This window comes from Chiloscyllium plagiosum, unplaced genomic scaffold (assembly GCF_037043375.1).
Source record: "Chiloscyllium plagiosum isolate Xiang-an unplaced genomic scaffold, Cpla_swu_hap1 HiC_scaffold_38, whole genome shotgun sequence".
Classification (NCBI taxonomy): domain Eukaryota; kingdom Metazoa; phylum Chordata; class Chondrichthyes; order Orectolobiformes; family Hemiscylliidae; genus Chiloscyllium; species Chiloscyllium plagiosum.
Genome location: NW_028270176.1, coordinates 12,394,519 through 12,415,241, shown reverse-complemented (window position 1 = coordinate 12,415,241; position 20,723 = coordinate 12,394,519). Strand labels below are relative to the sequence as shown.

Here is a 20,723-nt window from a genome sequence, read left to right as displayed (position 1 = left end):
TCAACAATACCATCCTTCCTCTCTTAAGGCTGTTCCTAAGGTTTTTCTCTGAAAGACCTTAGGTGATCCACGTGGATTATTCTGACAATCAACAACAGCTCTCATTTACTCCCAGGGAGCAGGAGTCATTTCCTGAAATGAATCGATGGTTTTGTTTCCTTGTTTGCCTCATTGTTCAATCCTTGTGACTCTTTCGTCAGATTAAAAACTGGAACTTCAGCACTGTTTTCTCACTCTCTCCACAGATGCTGAATTGCTCCAGCAAATCCTGTCTGTCTTCGTTTCATATCGCCACTGTCCCTTATAAAATTTTAAGAAATTGTTTCCTTTGCGTATGGGGCTTTCTAAATGAAAAGTCCACTGACCCCACTCTCCAGCAGTTCTAACCAATCTAAGACTTGGGACAAATTCTACCCTGGTTTAGAGTGGGAGAAATGGGAATAAAGAGGTGAATGTAAGTTTACATAGAAGCGTACCCCATTCTTTTGAGCTTCTCACCAAGAGGAAGGGCATTCTGTCATCATCGATCCCATCAAGGCATTTGTTTCAGCTCTGTGGGGAAACAGGTCATCACCACACCAAGAGTCAACCAAATAAAGCTCCTCTGAACTGCTTCTAACACAAGAATATCCTTTCTTTAGAAAGGAGACCCAAACTGCAATGCAGAGCCTCAAGTGTAGGTTCACGAGAGGAGACCTGGCAGCATCAGCAGTATCAGTGATATGGGCCCAAAGTGGACTCCTGCAGCAGCGGAGTCGGGTTTGGGCTGGTGCGGTACCATCTACATTGGTGAGGTCCATCGAGGAATCAGTGTCAAGGGCATCGATGGAGGTGAGATGGCACAGAAGAGTGGGCAATCTTCACTCCAGCAGCAGAGGGGACTCATGCCTGACCACCAGGCCCATGGCCCAGTACTTAACAAGGAGATTGGACCCCTTCTCGCAGAGTCCTTTAAAGAACAAAAACTTTCAACTTAACAAGGACTATAAAGATGAACACCAGGTCTTTATTTTTCTGCCTTTATACTCTTTATTTTGCTTTATTTCTCAGAGTTCTAAGAAGTCACGGAAGCCACATGGAGGCACTGAATAGGCTGAGGCTATTTTCTCTGGAGCATCAGACGCCAGAGGAGGTTTATAAAATCATGAGGTGCATGGATAGGGTGAATAGCCCAGGTAGAGGAGCCCAGAACCAGAGGGCATGGCTTTAGGTGGAGCAGGGAACATTAGCAGTAAGCTTTTCATGCAGAGGGTGGCACGCGTATGGAGTGAGCAGCCAGAGGAAGTGGACGAGGCTGGTACAATTACACTAGTTAGAAAGAAATTTGGATGGGTATATGAACAGGAAGGGTTGAGGGGGGATGTAGGCCAAAAGCTGGAAAATGTATTCATGTACTTGAGTCCAAATCTAAATCCAACCCAAAAAAGAAACAAACAGAAAGGATGGCGCTGACAACTTTTGTAGCAGTGCCATACAGGAATTAATGCAGTGTCGTTATCAATTAACATTGGACAGAATGGTTTTGATTCATTGTCATGACTGAAAGAAGTCAAAAGATAACTTCTTCATCATCACCAAACATCTTCATCACCCACAAGAAACCACTGGAGAAACTCAGCAGGTTAGGCAGTGTCTCTCTGGTACAGAGAGAAACAGAATTAATGTTTCAAATCCAGCATCTCATCTTCAGAATGCCACCCTGATTTGGAAATATATTGCTGTTCCTTCACCGTGACTGGGCCAAAATCACATACTGTTGCTGTTGCAAATTCCTCATCACTTCTCTCTGGTCTCTCCAACCGATCCAGGTCAATCTGATAAGATTTGCATCCAACAGCATTTATTGCAGTGATAATCCGCTGTAAGTTTTAAACTCTCTTTAAACTCCCACATCTGACAAGAAGTACATATCACTGCAAAGGCCATTTTTGCTCCTTCACAATCTACAGACCCAGGAATAACACCATCTTATTCCTCTACAAAACACTGACCCAGGTTAAATTAATAGCTATGGCTCATATTTTAAGTTTAATCAAGAGACTTATCTCCAAAAACATATAATCAAGAAAGAACCCACTGTACTCACTAATACAGTCTTTCTCTTGGTCAGACTTAAAACAACAATTAACTTATCTGATTCTGTGTTGTGAACTTCGCCCAAACCGGATCCTTCAAGATTAGTTGTGAAATTCACTGTTTGTTAATTTTCCCAGACGCACTCCGACGTCCAGCGACACATGAATTCAAAAACAGCAAAGGCAGTAACTGTGCAGGTGTTCTCTCTCTCTCTGTCTCTGTCTCCATCTCTGTCTCTCTCTGTCTCTCTCTCTGTCTCTCTCTCCTGCACTGTCCTCACCATGTGCTTCCTTTGTCTGCTCTTCTCCCTTTTAAAACTGCTGTTGTTTTGACTTTTTTTTCCCAAAGTTCCAAAACAATGCAACAGCATATAAAACAGTAATTGCTGCTCCTGGAATTCGAGGAAGTCACCTCCAACACCTAAAATACCTCAAAACAAGGAGCAGCTCTTACAGCCAGAAATTTTTCCCATCCTCCATCTTGGATTACCCAGAATCCTCATTTCTCCACAGTCCCCCCAGCAGTTTGTGGCCGTTCCTCCTCTATGCCAACAAGCTTGAGTAGGGAGTTGGGTTCTCTTGTAGCTACAGGATGTTGTGAGATGCTGAGACAAGTTTGGGCTGAAGGAGACTGTGCCAGACTTTGTGACTAATTCGACGGCATTCGCCTTGAGTTGTTGGCCAGGATCCCAAATTCTCTTGTCTGTTTCTGCTTCTCTGTTGTTGGCTTCACTTGTCTTGCTTTGCTGCTTTGTCTTGTTTGTCTGCTAGGTTTTGTTCTGTTTGTTTTGGTGGTTGTTCTTTGCTTCTTGTTTGTTTGCTTCCAGGGTAGTGGGATTGCTGAATTCTCAATGCAAGAGAAGGGCTATTGCAGGGGACAAATAAATCTTGTCTCACTGAGCTGGGCGGCCCACGTCTGGTTGCTTTCTCGATGGAAACGCTGTGTTAAATATGTTTGCATCAAGAGTAAAGCAGGAGATACCCTGTTCCTGCCAGGGATGAAATATAGACAGTGATTGTTGCTTTTGTCGCATCCAAAATAAAAGGAAAACTGGCGAGGGACAAAATGCTGTTCAAAACGCTGATACAATTCTCGTTAGCTGGCCACAAGACACAAGTGTGTGTACTCAACAGGGTCCCAGTGTCTGGATGGAAAGTGATGCTGAAGGCATCTTATGCTTTACAAAATTAATAATACAGAATTTGCTTGCCCCAGGGTTATGACAGGTGAAACCCCATTTGATGAGCTTTGGACCCATGCTAAGGTCCATGGCGTGCTTCAAGACACCCACGATCTGTTCGAGTGCCAACATTATTTTTTTAATTGGCGAGTACAAATCTGCTGTAATTTTAGTTGCTAACTTCAGGACAACCAGACTTTAATGAATTTGGCATATGGGACACATTGGGCAACTATTAAAGACTCCGTTGTGCTTCACCTGGGTCATGGACTAGTGCAGACGCATGAACAACTTGCCTTGAAAATATTGTTAGAATTGCAAATGGAACGGCTGAGAGGTATTTAGATTTTGCCCACTTGGTTAAGCAGCCATATGTCACAGACAGGATTTATGAGGCTAAATTCCCTAACTTTGACTGTTCTGGAATATGAGTGCCTTGTTACCCTTACAAGCAAGGAATAAACAAAAGTGAAAAACTGAGATATGAAGAAAGTTGGAAAATGTTCATGTGTGTGAGAGTGAGTGAGAGAGACAGAAAGAGAGATAGAGACTGACTCAGCACTGATTCACTGAAGCTTGCAGAAGTTTCACCCTTTATGGTCTGGTTTGAATGCCCATTTGCTTGTCGGTGATTAAGTGTTTGTATTCTGTTCCTTGGAGCTCAAGAGCCGAGACTGTTTGATTTAATTTGATTTTTTGGAGGGAATTTAAGATGATTTCTTTTAAGATTAAGGAATCATCAGTGATTGTGAAATTAAATATTAACCCTCAACCAGCCCCCGCCACCTCCATTCTTTTACAAGCTATGACTGCCCGCCTGTCAATTTCTAACTGATCACTTTTATGCTTACATGAAAACCAATTTTATTTAATTTCAAATCAGTTTAATATGGAGGAAGACGACATTACAATCTTTTCAAAAAAAGTCTTCTCCTTTGATTCCGCACCATTTGACCTCAGTATAAATTTCCTCTCAAATTCCCCATAATCTCATGCTACTGCCAAAGATTATTTTCACCCCCTCACCCCGACGTGTTGGACTAATGAAAGAATTGACTAAAGGAAGTAAAGCAGGAGCACTAAATCTGGGCCTCAGCTGCAGAATCATTCTGTTCCAGGATGAGAGCAGGTCTCTGCTCAATCTTAATCTAAACCTTACATTGAGGAAAATCACTTCAGACTTCAACATTTGCTCAGTGAGTGGAGGAACTGCATGAACTTTGTTTCATTTAGTTAAATATTGTAAAACTGGAAGTAGAAAGATAGATCTAAAATATCCCAAACCAATAGCATTGTTTTCAGAAAATGATATTAGCAGATTTAAGTCTTGTTTCAGACTAGTTTGTTTCCATTTAATTTTAAGACTGCTGCATCTCATTGTTGATTATGGAGTGCCAGTCGTAGATTTATTCCATATCAACCTCCCTCCCTCATTGACAATTGAAGTTTCAGTTCAACATTATGTTGTGATAAATCATGTAACAACATTAATTGTTAATATCTGTGTCTTTGGATTCAGCCATTATTTGTACATGAGAAGTATTTTGTTACCATGTGAGTAGACAAGACCTTTTAAGGCAGCTGCAGTCATTTCACAGCCGATAGCATTGTAAATAAGCACTGACCGGTCAGAACCACTTACAGAACCTAATCTGGGATTTAAATTAAGGGACTAGAATCAGGTAACTATAAAGGATTTCAGAGTTGGAAACTGTGTACATTTTACATTTTAAATATTGAATTTTGAAAAAGTGATTTTCCAGTTCATATTGATGATTTTTAAAATGTCTTTGTCACTTGCTCAGTTTCCACCTCTGAATTACATATAATGATTATTTTAGTTATTATTTTTGAATCACCAATTGTATTAGCCCTGATCACAAAATCAGAAATTAATTGGCAGGATTGCTTGGTTTTATTCCTTTACACATTGTCAGTGACCTTTCTCATTGCCTCATGGTTAATTTGAATGGAAAGATACCTGACTGGCCAGTTGAAGGAATTCTGCATGTGATTGGATGATAGAGGTATGTACAGCAGATGGAACTCCCAAATGCTGACTGTGAATTCGTAGATGAAAAAACAAAGGGAACATGAGAAACAGTGCAAGGCCACTAAGGCTGAGCATGTACAAACAGGGTTAAAGCAACAACGCTGTAAAATAAAGAACTTAGACTTGGGATTCTGAGTGGAATCTTTAACTGGCATACTGACCCTATTTGAGGATGAGGATGACACTGATCGGGATGGGGATATTATTCCTGGATACCTGCTGAGCCTCTAACATCTCCTAACTGTCTCCAGCACAACCCCCGTTATGACAAACCTTTCCTTCATTTGAAAATGAAGCGTCCAGTTTTCATAGCTGATATCATGGGGATAAACGGCCTGAGCAATCCGAAGCCAGGGGCCATCCTGGGAATCAGCCATTTTAATGAAGCATGCCCCTGACCGCAATAACAAACCAGCCCAATTTGTTCAATATGTCCAAAAGGATGACACAGATGTAAACGCAACAAAATTCTCAGAGTGGCCTGAATACGAATGGTTTGTGTTATAAGACTGAAATATGTCGCCGTCTGTCTGAAAATTGAAAAATAATCAAGAAGTTGATTCACCTTTGTTTGACCCTATGTTTTTGCAATGTTTTCCTCCTGGTGTCACTGACATGATTCGGAGAAACAATATGAACGAGTCCAGGAATTTCCAGTCGCAAATGAGGTGAGCAGTGGTTTTCTATTGGGATGGCCAGAACCAGACTGAACCACGATCCAAGTTACAGGTAAAACCGATTATATCCAGCGCCCTCGAGGTCCCAAATGCCCTGAGCCAGCCCTGACAGGGTTGATTGGGACCAGGATACACACTGGGGGCAGAACCTACCTCAGATGCCCGCTCAGCAATGACTGATGAGCAACCCTTTCCTGAGGGGACCATGGAAGTGGGGACAGGTGGATCCCCAGAACAACACCTTTGAGACTGGGAACAGAACTGCAAAATCCCGAGGGACAAATGGCGGGCCCTTGCATTAACTGTGGAAATGTGGCCACTGGGCAGCGGCGTGTCCTTATCATTACATTGGAGCTAATGTGGGGATCGACTTGCTTGCATCCTAGCAGAAGGATAATCTGTAAATATATACATTGACCTTTGTTGTGCTTTTGGTGTGACATACGATTACAGAGCCTTATGAGAACATAGAGAACTTAACCTACACAGGACAATCTATTAGTAATGTTGCTTTGATCAGATTAGATTACCCACAGTGTGGAAACAGGCTCTTCGGCCCAACAAGTACAGACTGACACTCCGAAGAGCAACCCACCCAGACCCATTCCCCTTCACCTAACACTACAGGCAATTTAGCATGGCCAATTCACCTGACCTGCACATTTTTGGATGGAAATCACAGCACAGCAAAAACAGGGAGAATGTACAAAGTCCACACAGACAGTTGCCTGAGGCAGGAATTGAACCCGGGTCTCTGGCGCTGTGAGGCAGCAGTGCAAACCACTAGTCTGGCAGTAATTAAAATGTTCAGCTCACACTAGGTAAATGATACAGTCTCCAAAGAAAATGAGTGAGTAGATGCTGCTGCCAGGCAGGCAGCTTTACACCCCAAACTTCTGGTCCCATTGGGTCCGCAGCAAAACCTGGTTACAGACAATATAGGAACGGGTATGCCAGACCTGAGTAAGGTACAGAACTCACAGGGGAAGCCCCTGCTGAAGAGCACAAACTATGGAATCAAATGGGGTGCTCCCTCGATACTCAAACTAAAACGTGGGTGACCCCTGCTGGACAGGTTTATATTCCTCCTTTGCTGCTGCCTATTTTAGTTGATTATGTGCATTATTGTACACCGTTGGGCAAGGAGGGAGTAGTTAATACTCTATTACAAACTTGGTGGCACCCAGATTTTCAGAAAGCAGCAAAGAAAAGAGCTGAAGCATGTTTAACTTGTAAATAAGCAAGACACATGCTGTAAAAGGGCTACCTTGAGGTTGTTCACCACTTCCTTGCCTGGTGGACCTTTTACTTGTCTACAATTTGCTTTTATACAATCACCTCACGCACATTGTTATGAATATTGTCTAACAATAATAGATGTATTTAGTAGATGAATCAAAACCATCCCAAAGACTGATACAGCTGCCATTATAGCGTTGGACAAGTGGGAAATATCTGCATCAGTTAACCAAAACTCTTCAAAGCTGACATTCACAGGTACGCCAAGCCTAAGAATTAGGACTGGGGCAAATTGGAGCCGAGATGGAAAGGCCCGTTCCTCGTCCTGCAGGGCACCCATTCAGTAGTCAAGGTGAAGGGGAGGGCCAAATGGATGCACACAACACAATTACAGCAGAGCCCTACAGTAGCTCCTTACAGCAGACTTTAAACACCCGAGGCCCACACAGAATACCAGCATGAGTGCAATGAGGAGAACTATCCCATGTGCCAAATAGGGTCCCCAACATTTGGCTATCAACCAATTTAATCAGCTGTCTGTAATTGTAGCTCCCTGTCAAAAATTATCTAGCTGGTCTTGATATTCTTGATGGCTTCTGTAATATTATAAGAGTCATCAACAACATGGGTAATACAATTGTCAGCAATAATTGTACAAACTCCCCCTTGCTGTGCTAATTGATAATCCACCATGTAACTTTGTCTGCTGTGTGTAGAGTCTGAATTCAGCCAACTCTCTATTAATTGCTTCCAGAGCTTTTGAGGTATTATTGCCTAAGATAGTCAGAGCACATATGGAGGAACCTCAATTATCCAAACGAGATGGGTGGGCATTGTATCGTTTGGATAGTTGATTATTCAGCTAATTGATTCAATGGCTCTCCTCTGGGGTTGGAATTTTCTGAAGTTTCCTTTTTCCTTGCTCTGCCTGCCTTTCTCCCTCTTTGTCTCAGGGTTTGTATCTGAGCAGACACATGACCTGCAGCATTGCTGAAGCCTCCCCCCCCCCACTTCCCTAATCAGCTCAATGGGATTAACACAATGAACGCTTGGTAAATCTGCTCCCCATTTTGGAGACTGGGCAGCAGCACATTGCATGCAAACCCCCACACCCTCCAATCTGCCTCCACACCCCCGCCACCCTGTCCTCCCCCAAAACCCCATCAATCCCACCCCCTGTCCGCCCCTACCCCCAATCCCGTCCACCCCCAACCCACCCCTCCCATCTGTGTCCCCCTCCAGGGCTGCTGGACTGGACACCAACAGTAAGACTGCTGCTATCTTTGGGAGGGTGATTCTCAAACACACACACACACACACACACACACACACACACACACACACACACACACACACACACACACACACACACACCTTTTTACTGCAACTTTGTGACAAGTTTCACCTTTTGCCCTGTACAGGAAAATGTTGGAGAGATTATCTGGAAAAGAGGGATTTAGGGTACACGTGAGGAGAAAGAGAGGGCGGTTGGTCAATCATTTGGAGACAGTGCCTGGGCTCCCATCAATGTCCAGGACTGTTCTCAGCAGCATTTCAGGAAGCTGAATTCATTTTAATCATTGCAAACAAGAGACATGCTCAGTTTTAGAAACACCTCTTTGATGTATCGTTTGTATTGGGACCTTGAGATCTTCTTTGGATAATCCGAAATTCGGATAATTGACATTCAGATAAATGAGGTTCCTCTGTACAAGGTAATTTCAGTTTTTAGCACTGACGACCCCTGCTGCGCCTCCAAAGATAGAGATCCCAAGAATCTGTATCCCAATGATGACCCCAAAGTGGTGAGAACCTGCCAGTCAGCACAGAACCCCTGACTGATGGAGTAGGTCACTATCCTTCTCCGAACATATCCCCCACTGGGGCATGGGACAGTAAAGGGTGCAATCATCCCTACTGCAAACAGATTTGGGAGGGCTGGGGCGCCTGTCACATTTGTCCCCTTAAATAGCAAAACAAATCCCTTCGTCGCTGGGTAACAGACATTGTCCTGTCCTTCCAATTGTCTGCCCACCCGTGTCGCCCCCTGATCCCGAGTGCTCCCCCTCCAGCCCCAGCTGGGAAATATTGAACGGGTATGTCCATGTGGCAGAGCTGACATTGGTGCCATTACACTGACCACATATGAATTGTCTGCCCGCGGTCACATTTAAGCATGCCTGCTTGCTGCAGGTGCAGGTAAACTGTCCCCTAGTGACTGTACAGTGCACTGTGTCTGGATGCATGAGTCGGTTTTGGGAACCAAGGCATAAATGCATCCCCATCCCTGTCCTGTGAAGCAGAGTGGGTAATTACTGGGTTTTAAATTAGTCTTCCCTTCCCTCAGCTGGGGGACCCGGCCCCATGGACCGGTAGTCCTGCCCACATGCACACATCTACCCTGGAGTACCTATTTGAATTTCCCTATCTGCCCCTTACATAGTGCTCCCAAGGTGTCTACTGTATATAGCTCGCAAGAGGACCTCACTAGGGTGGCCACAAATAGGGATCCTACTGATCACACCAGTGGGTAGCAGACATTGCGGTTGCATATAAACTTAGGTGGGTTTTATAGAAGAGGTTATCTTCAAATCCTGACATGCTCCCGACAGTCACAACAGTTAAACACAGTAAAGTACAGACAAGTACATACGTATTGCAGTTAAATAAAGTTATCAGTCAAGGTCTTTGTTTTCGTCAGGAGGTGTAGTCATGCTTCTGTGTGGTTTGTTCTGTTGTGTTTTCAGTACTCCCCCCGGGATGACCGTCTTGTCTGCCGTTCCCGTTTGAACCTGGGGAGTCTTTAAACGGTTTTAGATGGGTCCAATGCTTCCATGTACCTTTTCCTTTAATATCTATACAGGCACAGGTGTCCCCACTTATCACCACGTCATATGGCCCCTTCCATTTTGGGACAAAGCCTGGTTTGTCAGGCAGTGCTCACCAGGATGCGGTTCCTGCTGCTGGGACCTCAAGGAAGATTTTGAGTTCCCCTGCCTTGTCCTTTTTGCCCTGTCTGTCGATTACAGATTTCCACATCCCTTTCAATTGGGTCCTTAATTCTATCACATACTGCCGAATTCTGTCTTTTAGTGGACCACATCGGTGCCACCTGTGATTATTGTCTCTGACAATTGCATTGCTCGCCCGGTCATTAACTCATATGGTGTTAACCCGGTTGCCTGATTCGTGGTAGCTCTTAATGTCATTAGTATGGCAAGCAGCACTTCAGCCATGTTCTGCCTGAAGTTCTGCATAGCCTTAGCTAAAGTATTTTTGTGCATTCTATCCATTCTCTCTCCCATGCTCTCGGGGAGATAGGGAATGTGAAATTTTTGTCTAATGCCGAGTATTTGGCAGAGTCTTCATGACTTTTCCTGTAAAATGCGTCCCTTGGTCAGAGTTGATCTGGAGAGGCATCCCCCCACCTCAGGATTACCTCCTCTGCTAATATTCGGGCCACATTGATCGCAGTGCAGCTTTTGGTCGGGAATGCCTCTACCCGCCGGGTGAATTAGTCTATGATGACCAGGCAGTATGTTTTCCCACAAGACATGGTAGTGACCCTGTAAAATCTACCTGAAGGTGTTTCCAGGGTCCCCTTGGTCTGGGCTGGTGTCCCATCCTAACTTTTATGGGTCTCCCTGGGTTATGTTGTGCACAAACCATGCATCTGTGGCAGTATTTGGCCACATCTCTTCCCATTCACTTCCACCACCACTCTCTCCCTAGGCTTGCTATCATGGCCTCTCTACTTGTATGGGAGAGCCTGTGGTGTAGTTCAAGCAATATGTTCTGTATTCACATTGGCGCTACCACCGTGTCTGCTCACCTCCAGACACCATCCTCCCCTTTGAATGCCCCCTGCACTTCCCATTTCTCTCTCTCTTCCTGTGGGGTGTCCTCCTGTAGATGCTGAATTTGGATCGTGTCTTTTGCTCATTCAATGGTGGCTATTGCAGCCTCGTCAATGGCTTGTTGTTCTAGGGCATTCTCAGCTGCTCAGTCTGCTGCCTGATTTCCTTTGAATTTTAGCCAACCTGGACTCTCCTTTGCTGGCTCTTTTCAATGGGCCATTATTTTAATTACTGCAGCCTGTTTTGGCTGTTCACTGGTATGCAATAGTGCCTGAATTCTTAATTGGTGTCTGATAGTGGTTCCTCCTGCAGTCATGAACCCTCTTCCACCCCCATGCCACCACCTAGTCATGGACTACACTGAAGACATATTGACTGTCCGTATATATATATATTCACCATTTTTCCATTTGCTAGTTTCAGTGCTTTGGTGAGTGCCACCAGATCTACTACCTGTGCAGACTGACTTCCGTCAATCCTCCCAAACATAACTGTTTCTAACTTATCATTTACCACAGCCCATCCTGTTTGGGGAGACCCAGCTACGTATTTTTGTGACCGTCCATGAAGAGGGTTTCCTCAGCTGTGTCTAGGAGGGTATCTTTTACTCTCCCACCAATCATCATCCCCATCTATATCGCCACAGCTGTGCGGTTCCCCGTGTCTAGAATTCCCTCAGCTGGGTTTTCTCCCATATCCCTGACTATTACCACGGACCAACTTGAAGGTAAAAGAACTGCTTCCCACTTTGCCCTTCTCATATTGGAAATGGCACTCAGTTTCCCTGTGTTTAGCATCTCTACTCGGATGTGTTTAGTGTGGAGGGTGACATTCTCTGTCATTAATATGGGCTTGCTAATCCTAACTGCCCAAGCAGCACAGTCTAAGGCTGCTTTGCACCTGCGCAACCCGGTCACTACTGGCCCTCCTGTAGTTGAGTAGTACCCTATGGCCTTCCCCTGCTACCGTGGTTTTGGGTGACCACTGTGGAGTAAAATCTTCTCTCATTACTACAGTGGATGTGAAAATCCTTGCTGGGATCTGGCAGCCCTATCCCAGGGGCCGATATGAGTCGAGACTTCAGCTGACTGTATGCCTCTTCCTGTTCCGGCCCCCAGGTCACAGGTTCCAAGGCGGGTTTGCCTCCTTTAATTAGTCTCTGGATCGGTTCAGCCAATTTTGCGAATTCTGGTATAATGCTCCTTCTGTAATTAAATAGCCCCAAGACCGTTCTGACTCCACTGACTGTCGCAGGTCGTGGCATCTGCTGGAGTGCTTTCTAACAGTCATTGGGCATTTCTTTGGGTTCCTAGGATATGAGGTGTCCCAGGTATAAGACTTTGTCTTCTGCCAATTTGTGCCCTTGTGGGGCCATCTTTTAACCCTGCAGTTGTCAATTCCTATAACACTAGACATAAAACTTCCTGCTGTCCTGACTTGGACTCTGAGGCAATTAGCATATCATCTACATATTGGAGGGCAGTGCTACCCTCTGGTAAATCTAGTCTGTTCAGAATGTCACTCATCACCCTGTGAAAAATAGTGGGGCTGCTGTGGAACCCTTGTGGCAGGCGAGTCCACATATACTGCCTGTCCCTTACTGTAAAGCAAATTTATTCTGGGACTCTGGGTGTAAGGGGATAGACCAGAGCCAGTTGGCTATGTCTAAAACAGTAAAAATCTTGTGCTCGGCAGCCAAATCATTTAAAATGGTGGAGGGATCTGCTACAATGGGGTGCAATTTGGGGGTGAAAATAGAACATAGAACATAGAACAATACAGCACAGAACAGGCCCTTCGGCCCACGATGTTGTGCCGAACATTTGTCCTAGCTTAAGCACCCATCCATGTACCTATCCAATTGCCGCTTAAAGGTCACCAAAGATTCTGACTTTACCACTCCCACAGGCAGCGCATTCCATGCCCCCACCACTCTCTGGGTAAAGAACCCACCCCTGACATCTCCCCTATACCTTCCACCCTTCACCTTAAATTTATGTCCCCTTGTAACACTCTCTTGTACCCGGGGAAAAAGTTTCTGACTGTCTACTCTATCTAGTCCTCTGATCATCTTATACACCTCTATCAAGTCACCCCTCATCCTTCGCCGTTCCAATGAGAAAACCTATCCTCGTACCTATCCTCGTACGACCTATTCTCCATTCCAGGCAACATCCTGGTAAATCTTCTCTGCACCCTCTCCAAAGCTTCCACATCTTTCCTGAAGTTAGGTGACCAGAACTGCACACAGTACTCCAAATGTGGCCTAACCAAAGTCCTGTACAGTTGCAACATCACTTCACGACCCTTGAATTCAATCCCTCTGCTAATGAACGCTAATACACCATAGGCCTTCGTACAAGCTCTATCCACCTGAGTGGCAACTTTCAAAGACCTATGAACATAGACCCCAAGATCCCTCAGTTCCTCCACCACACTAAGAACCCTACCGTTAACCCTGTATTCCGCATTCTTATTTGTCTTTCCAAAATGGACAACCTCACACTTGGCAGGGTTGAACTCCATCTGCCACTCCTCAGCCCAGCTCTGCATCATATCCAAGTTCCTTTGCAGCCGACAAGAGCCCTCCTCACTATCCACAACTCCACCAATCTTCGTATCATCTGCAAATTTACTGACCCACCCTTTGACTCCCTCATCCAAGTCATTAATAAAAATTACGAACAGCAGAGGACCCAGAACTGATCCCTGCGGAACTCCACTTGTAACTGGGCTCCAGGCTGAATATTCACCATCTACCACCACTCTCTGACTTCGACCAGTTAGCCAGTTTTCTATCCACTTGGCCAAATTGCCCTCTATCCCATGCCTCCTGACTTTCCGCATAAGCCTACCATGGGGAACCTTATCAAATGCCTTACTAAAATCCATGTATACTACATCCACTGCTCTACCCTCATCCACATGCTTGGTCACCTCCTCAAAGAATTCAATCAGACTTGTAAGGCAAAACCGACCCTTCACAAATCCGTGCTGGCTGTCCCTAATCAAGCAGTGCCTTTCCAGATACTCATAAATCCTATCCCTCAGTACCCTTTCCATTACTTTACCTACCACCGAAGTAAGACTAACTGGCCTGTAATTCCCAGGGTTATCCCTATTCCCTTTTTTGAACAGGGGCACAACATTCGCCACTCTCCAGTCCCCTGGTACCACCCCCGTTGACAGTGAAGATGAAAAGATCATTGCCAACGGTACTGCAATTTCCTCTCTTGTTTCCCACATAATCCTAGGATATATCCCATCAGGCCCGGGGGACTTGTCTATCCTCAAGTTGTTCAAAATGTCCAACACATTTGGACCTACCCTCGTTCTCGTCATTAACATTTCGGGCATAAGCCCTTCTTCAGGAATGATTCCTGAAGAAGGGCTTATGCCCGAAACGTCAATTCTCCTGCTCCTTGGATGCTGCCTGACATGCTGCACTTTTCCAGCAACACATTTTCAGCTCTGATCTCCAGCATCTGCAGTCCTCACTTTCTCCTCTGCAATTTGGGTGTGACCTTATTTCGTCCTGTATAATCAATGGTGAGCTTGTAGCTCCCATCAGGCTTTAGTACTGGCCACATCGGGGAATTAATTGTACTTGTAGTTTCTTTCAGGTTTCCCGGTTTCATTAGTCCTTTCACTATCTCCACAACTGCGTGTTCTGCTTTGGGTTTTATTGAGTTTTGCCGGTGGGGCTTATGCTTCACTCCGGGAACCCTTATAGGGTCTATGTTAACTATACCTTTTAACATTTGGGGGTGAAAATGTGTTGCTGGAAAAGCGCAGCAGGTCAGAAACTTTGTTTCCATCCAGGCTGCAGGGATTGAGGGGCAGATGAATCTGAATCCCCCCCTTTGAGGTTCCAGTCCCTACTGTAACCACTTTAATACTTTCAAGGTGACTTGCAAGTTTCCCAATTTCGGTCTCTCGACCATCCTGTCTGGGTTAAATCAATTTCCCTTTTGCACAAGTCATTAGAACATTATATTCTTTCATGAGATCATTGCTCATTATGGTGCCCTCATTATTTTGGCATACATAGAATTTAATGGGGATATATATATATTGTTTATTTCTACGAGGGTAGTTTTGCTTAGGTAAGCTGGTGTTTTATCCCCTCCTACCTCCATTAAGTGAATCATTTTATTTGTGTGGGGTAAGGGTAAGTTTGTGATAGATATGGCCACTCCTGTGTCCATTAGCATTTCACATTCCCTCCGTCCTATTATTGCAGGCGTGTAAATTCTCCCATCTCCCTTCCCCTCACGAATGGGAGGAGCCAGTTGACAGCTCTGCTGACCTCTTGACTCCTGCAGTTCCACGGTCTTCCTGGTGGTATTTGGGGGTGCCCTATGCTTTTCCCAGCACACTGAATCTATGTGTCCTATTTTGTTGCAGTGGCTGCAGTATTTTACATTGTTCCCTGCTCTATTCCCCGCTCATGGAGCCCTACATTCTCTAGCAAAGTGTCCCTGTTGGCCACAGTTGCAGCAGGATAGTTTTATTCTGCTCTCTCCTCCATTCTGGTAGGCTGCTTTGTCAGGTCTTGCCCTTATCACAGGAGCTTCTGCCTCCTGCACCCTGCTAGCCCACTCAACTAGATCATCGTAATCCGGGGACATTATTCCTCCCATTTTCAGGAGGGCTTGGTGTGCAGTAGAAAGCCCGTCTTTAAAAGCTTGGATGTTCCCCCGATCTAGATTCGCTTGCACTGAGCATTCCTGATAGATCCTAAATAATTGTTCTCCATACTCAGAGGCTCCTTCCTCTTTAAGTTGCCGAGTGGATGGGAACTTCTCTACCCCCTGACCAATAATACTGTCCCAGTACCGTCTGTACGGCTGTAGCAGCCTCCAAGCATGTTGTACTCTCTACCGGTGGGACCTCTCTACCCACCTGGCCACCACTACCAGTTGGTACTTACCGGTCAGTTGGGAATGCTGGTTCAATAGGGTGTGCTCTCTACCAGGGCCTCCTCTGCCCTCCCAGCCACCTCTACTGACCTGATGCCTCCCGATAGGCCCAGAAACCTACCTCTAGCCTGGTGTGTTCTCTACCGGTGGGACTCTTTACCCTTCCGGATGCCATTATTCTGTCTTTCTACTATGGACTGACAGAGTGTCACAGTTTCTCAGTGTCCATGCTCCCTGCTTTGGTAACATGCGCCCCACTGAGGTTTCGCTCTTGGTCGGAATGATCAGCTCCTCTTCCTCACCACATTGGAAATTATAAATACAATCAGCACCCAACTTTTAAATTAAACTCTAACTGGACTCTGCTTTGTTCGCCCCTACAGAGTCCAATTTTACTTGACTTTGCCACTTGTGCTTCACAGCCCTCGGTGCCTCAATTCCCACTTCAAATCCTGACCTTCGTGTGAGGGGGGCTACCCCTCTGAACAACTGGTTTAGGGCAGGGTCTTTGAGACATGCACGTACTTGTCCATTGGTTGTTTCAGCACAAGCAGTAGGTTCTCACAGCAGTTAATACGGTTAACACTTATTCTCCACAGACATGCACATATTTTGTTTTTTATCTCAGTACTGCAGCAAATTAGATATTACAATTGGTATACCTTTTAAACTGTGTCTTTGGCCTGGTCTGACTCTTCCCGTTTGCAGGTACAAATTGGTTCTTACACCGGCTCCCCAATCGTGGCCTAATAAGAACAGCACCAATTGTTGCAGGGAGAATCACCAGCCTCGGAGTCAGAGTCGGGGTTCAACAACAGTTTATTGTACAAGGAAATACCGGACTCTAGGGAGAGAAAGACACCAACAGCACAGGGGTCAACTGCGATTCTTCTCTCGACCCAGAGCACATGTCAAGATACTTTTATACATTTTCTAATATAATAGCTCAGTGATGAGGTTATTCTGTCTGTAACATAGTTTGTTTATTGTAAACATTGCAGAATCGTTGATAGTTTCGGTGCAGTCATTGTCAGTTCTAGCACATACTTTGTTAATTTCCACATGGTCATTGTTAGTTTCAGTGTACACATTGTCAGTTTCAATGCCTGCATGGAAGTCCATTGCTGTAGTAATGGGCGCTAATTGCTCTTCCTGAGAAAGACGATTACTGCAGCCCTGGCTATTAGCACTTTCTATTGAGTCTATATCAAACTGTTAGCATTTCTATCAAAGGTGTTGGCTGGATCCACTTCGGCCGGCAGTGTACGTTACTCATGTGTATTCACTCCCCCACCCACCTTAAACTTATCAACGGGGCTGTGGGTGCATTGTGTTGGCACTCTGGTGGCCCCAGGCAGTGCCTGTATTTGCTCTGCTGTTTCTCTCCATATTGTGGTCCGGCAGCCAACTTGTGTGCCAAGTGGCCAACTTTGGCCAAAAAAAATACATTCTAGATCACTAAAGTCCCTTAGGGTCTGGCTTAGATGTGACAGTGGGTGGCATGGTGGCACAGTGGTTAGCACTGCTGCCTCACAGCGCCAGAGACCCTGGTTCAATTCCTGACTCAGGTGACTGACTATGTGGAGTTTGCACATTCTCCCCGTGTCTGCGTGGGTTTTCTCCGGGTGCTCTGGTTTCCTCCCATAATCCAAAGATGTGCAGGTCAGGTGAATTGGCCATGCTAAATTGCCTGTAGTGTTAGGTAAAGGGGTAAATGTAGGGGAATGGGTGGGTGGTGGGTCGGTGTGGACTTGTTGGGCCGAAGGGCCTGTTTACACACTGTAAGTAATCTAATCTAATCTTATGGCTCAGCAGCCATCTTGTGTGTCTGTGTGCCAAGAGTCACCCTGGCCCATGCCACCTCCCACTTCACTGGTTCCTTTTGATTCATGAATGTCTTGAGGGATAGTGTAGGAGGAAGGGGTTCAGATTTGTTGGACATTGGGACCGGTTCTGGGGAAGGTGGGTCTATTACAAACTGGACGGTCTACATCCAAACCAGACCGGAACCAATATCCTTGGGGAAGATTTTGCTACTGCTGCTGGGGAAATTTTAAACTAATATGGCAGGGGACTGGGAACCAGAAGAGAAAACAAATAGGCAGCAAGGTGGAGACTGGAGACTGTAAGAATTATGAAGATAGCATTAATAAAGGGAAGAGTAGGCAGATAGCAGATGAGTGCAAAACAACTGGTGGCCTGAAATGCATCTACTTTTAATGAAAGGAAGATAGTGTGTAAGGCAGATGAACTTAGTGCTTGGATTGGTGCCTGGGAGTATGACAATGTTGCGATCACAGAGACTTGGTTGAAGGACGGGCATGATGATTGGCAACTAAATATTCCAAGATATTTACGCTTTAGGCAGGACAGGGAGGGAAGTAAAAGGGGGGGGTGGAGTTGCATTGCTAGTCAGGGATGATATCACGGCTGTGCTAAAGGGGGACACTATGGAGGTCTTGGGTAGTGAAGGCATTATGGGTGTAGCTGACAAATAAGAAGGGTGCAGTTACATTGTTGGGGCTGTATTACAGGCCTCCCAACAGTGAGTGTGAGGTAGAAGAACAAAAGGTAAACAGATTATGGAAAGATGTAGAGGCAATAGGGTAGTAGTGATAGGAGATTTTAATTTTCCCAACATTGACTGGGATACACTTCGCGTCAGAGGTCTGGGTGGGGTGGAATTTGTAAGAAGCGTCCAGGAGAGTTTTCTCGAGCAATATGTCAATAGTCCGACGAGGGAAGGGGCCATATTGGAACTGGTACTGGGGAACGAGCCAGGACAGGTGGTAGAAGTTGTGGTAGGGGATTTCTTTGGGAACAGTGACCACAATTCTGTAAGTTTCAGAATATTTGTAGATAAAGATGACACTGGTCCGAAGGGAAGAGTTCTAAACTGGGCCAAGGCCAATTATATCAAAATTAGGCAGGAGCTCAGAAATGTGGATTGGTCACAACTATTTGAAGGAAAGTCCACATTTGGTATTTGGGAGGCTTTCAAAGATAGTGCAGGATAGGCATGTCCCGTTGAAGGCAAAGGATAGGAAGGGCAAGATTTGTGAACCATGGATGACAGGAGAAATCGTAGGACTAGCCAAGGGGAAAAGGGAAGTGTACATAGGTCCAGGCAGCTAAGAACAGAATGGGCCCTGGAGGAATATCAGCAGAGAAGGACCAGTCTTAAGCGAGGAATCAAGCGGGCTAAAAGGGTTCATGAAATGGCTTTAGCGAGCAGAATTAAGGAGAATCCCAAAGCATTTTATTCTTATATAAGAAGCAAGCAGGTAACTAGAGAAAGGATTGGTTCACTAAAGAATAATGAACCTGAGAGAATGGGTGAGATTCTGAATGATTACTTTGCAGCAGTGTTCACTGAAGAGAAGAACATGATGAATCTTGAGATTAGAGATAGAAGTTTGAAGTTGGATCACGTTGACATAAGTAGGGAAGATGTGTTGGGTAGGCTGGAGGTTATTAAGGTGAACAAATCCCCAGGACCGGATGGGATCTATCCCAGGTTGCTGAGGGAGGCGAGAGAGGAAATAGCTGAGGCCTTGACAGATATCTTTGTGGCCTCCTTAAACACAGGTGAGGTACCAGAGGACTGAAATCTTGCTCATGTTGTCCCCCTGCACAAGAAGGGTAGTAGGGATATTTTAGGTAACTACAGACCAGTGAACCTGACGTCAGTGGTGAGGAAGTTGCTGGAGAGCGTACTGAGGGATAGGATCTATTTAAATTGAGAAAAGAATGGGTTTAGCAGTGATAGGCAACATGGTTTTGTGTGGGATAGATCGTGCCTTACCAACTTAATAAAGTTCTTCGAGGAAGTGACCAAGTTGATAGATGAAGGAAGGGCTGTTGATGTCATATACATGGACTTCAGTAAGGCGTTTGATAAGGTTCCCCATTGTAGACTAATGAAGAAAGTGAAATCACATGGTGTGCAGGGTGTTCTAGCTAGGTGGATAAAGAACTGGTTGAGCAACAGGAGACAAAGAGTAGTAGCTGAAGGGAGTTTCTCAAAATGGAGAAAGGTGACCAGTGGTGCTCCACAGGGATCAGTGCTGGGGCTGCTGTTGTTTGTGATATACATAAATGATCTGGAAGAGGGCACTATTGACATGATCAGCAAGTCTGCAGGTGACACGAAGATTTGTGGAGTAGCAGAAAGCAAAAGGGACTGTCAAAGAATACAGGAGGATATAGATAGATTGGAGAGTTGGACAGAAAAGTGGCAGATGGATTTTAATCCAGACAAATGTGAGGTGGTGCATTTAGGCAAGACTAATTCGAGAGCGAAACATTCAATGAACGGAAGAGCCTTGGGAAAAGATGATGGGCAGAGAGATCTGGGAGTGCAGGTCCATTGTACCCTGAAGGTTGCTGCACAGGTTGGTTGAGTTGTCAAGAAGGGATATAGTATGCTTGCCTTTATTGGCCGGTGTATTGAGTATAAGAGATGGCAAGTCATATTAAAATTGTACAAGACATTGGTTCGGCTGCATTTAGAATACTGTGTACAACTCTGGTCACTACATTACCAAAAGGATGTGGACGCTTTGGAGAGTGTGCAGAGAAGATTTACGAGGATGTTGCCTGGTATGGAAGGTGCGAGCTATGAAGAGAGGTTGAGTAGGTTAGGTTTGTTTTCATTAGAAAAAAGGAGATTGACGGGGGACCTGATTGAGGTTTACAAAATCATGAAGGATATAGACA

General features: G+C 45.2%; 1 long non-coding RNA gene across 1 annotated transcript in view; it reads right to left on the bottom strand.

The window, feature by feature from the left end:
- Window positions 1-16,846, bottom strand: part of LOC148138996 (uncharacterized) — a 70,590-nt gene extending 53,744 nt beyond the window's left edge. The window contains exon 1 of the long non-coding RNA XR_015753685.1: window positions 16,667-16,846. This is a non-coding gene — a long non-coding RNA (uncharacterized LOC148138996). The remainder of the gene's footprint in view (window positions 1-16,666) is intronic.
- Between the last annotated feature and the right edge of the window lie 3,877 nt (window positions 16,847-20,723).